Source organism: Pteropus vampyrus, unplaced genomic scaffold, assembly GCF_000151845.1.
Source record: "Pteropus vampyrus isolate Shadow unplaced genomic scaffold, Pvam_2.0 Scaffold38, whole genome shotgun sequence".
NCBI lineage: Eukaryota > Metazoa > Chordata > Mammalia > Chiroptera > Pteropodidae > Pteropus > Pteropus vampyrus.
In genome coordinates, this window is record NW_011888819.1 from 1,682,114 (window position 1) to 1,684,152 (window position 2,039).

The 2,039-nt window shown below is 31.6% G+C and overlaps 1 long non-coding RNA gene across 1 annotated transcript in view; it reads left to right on the forward strand.

Moving 5' to 3' along the window:
* Positions 1 to 2,039, forward strand: part of LOC105290804 — a 66,076-nt gene that overhangs the window by 25,671 nt on the left and 38,366 nt on the right. The window contains exon 6 of the long non-coding RNA XR_002779843.1: positions 1,613 to 1,709. This is a non-coding gene — a long non-coding RNA (uncharacterized LOC105290804). The remainder of the gene's footprint in view (positions 1 to 1,612; positions 1,710 to 2,039) is intronic.

Genomic DNA, 2,039 nt, shown 5'->3' on the forward strand with positions numbered 1-2,039 from the left:
TCAGTAAACTGAGAAGACATATTAAAAAATTACTGCAAGAGGTAACTAACACAATTTTTTTGAGATGATTACTTCTTCAATGGGCGAACATCTTTCAAGCTTCAGAAAAATTTACAATCAAGCATAGAAATGTTTCATAGAGCCAAACCTATAGTATCAATAATTCATTACTCGAGAATACTCTGTTACATTGTTATTATAAGTGTTTATAATAGCTAAGAGAATTTGGTCTATATATCAGTCAGGATAGGCTTGGTTAGACCATGATAACAAATAATTATAGAGACTTAGAAGTTCGTTCTTGCTCCTACTGTAAGTTCCTCAGGACTGGCAGGAAAATATGCTTTTTTAAAAAAAATTAATATTATTTTTTCCAGATTTATTGAGATGTAATTGACATATAACATTGTGTAAGTTTAAGATTTACAAAGTGATCATTCGATACATGTATATATTATATAATGATTACTATACTAAGGTTAGTTAACACTTCCATCACCTCTTTTTTTTTTTGGTGAGAACATTTAAGATTTACTCTCGTAGCAACTTTCAAGTATGTAATACAGTATAGTCACCATGCTGCACATTAGATCCCCAGAACTTATCTACCTTATAAATGGAAATATGTACGCTTTGGCTAACATCTCCCCATTTACCCAAACTCCCAGCGCCTTGCAACCACCATTCTATTGTCTATAAGTTCAGCTTTCTAAGATTCCAGAAATGAGAGAACACACATATGAGAGAGAACACACAGTATTTGTCTTTTTCTAACTAATTTCACTTAGCATAATGCCCTCAAGGTCCATCCATGTTGTTGCAAAAAGCAGGATAGAAAAATATGCTTCATACTGCCCTCATCAGGGACAGACTGAAGAAAGCACTGCTATCTGGAGCGTCGCTGTTACATCTTTCTGGGGTCAGAGAACATAGCACTGGCTCTTAAAGTTTTCTGACTAGGAAGTGACCCGTGTGGCTTTTGCTCGTATTTATTGGTCAAAACAAGTCACATGGCCAGGCCTAACTTCAGTGAACAGGGAAGCAAATTTTTACCATGAATCTGGAAGGAAAAAATGCAGATTATTGGTTATTAGCCTTAATGCCTACAATTAGCCATTATATAACATTAGATGAGAATTCCAATGTAAAATGTATGGTCTGCATAATCAGTTTAGACTTATGATTTTAAGTTCAAAGATTGAAGTTTATGAATAATATTAAAAATTTAAGAGAACTTGGCATCCATTATACCTATGTTTATTATGTACAGAATTACTTAAACACTTGGAAAGTTTCTTTTTATTTAAATTGGACAATGAAGTACCCAAATAACTAAATAACTAAGTTTGTAAATGTGCTTATTAATTAACATAACTTTTTAAAAAAATGACCATTGATAATTTTTGGTGTTATTAGTAAGCTTTGTATGTCGAATTAAAAAGGTTAAGAAGGAGCTAGGTTTATGAATTTATTACTCTAATAAATAAATACTATTTTTTAAAACTAAAGTAAACTTTTGAACAGAAGCTTACTTTGATACCCTTTTTGGGTATCAAAATCTCACATGTAATACTATTATCATCTAAAGGCCTACTTTTTTTTCCTTTTTCAGCATTTCAACTTGTGAAATGATTATCATTAAAGACTTAAGCATGAAGACATGTGACAGATGTTGAGCATAATCCAGGGAGCCCTAAAGATGCAGTCTGGTAGGTTTCTAACAGAGTGATTATCTTTCTCTTTACCTTACATAAATCATTTTTTAAAGATTTTCAAGCCTTTAATAATTTATTTTTTAAATTACAGTTGGTATGTGATATTATACTAGTTTCAGGTGTACAACATAGTGATTAGACATTTACATTACTTACAAACATAGTTATTCCAATATTATTGACTATATTCCTTATGCTACACTTTACATTTCTATAACTATTTTATAACTACAAATTTGTACTTCTCAATCCCTTCCTCTCTTTCACACACTCCAACCCCACTCCCAACTGGCAACCTTTAAAATGTTCTCTGCATCTATGAAT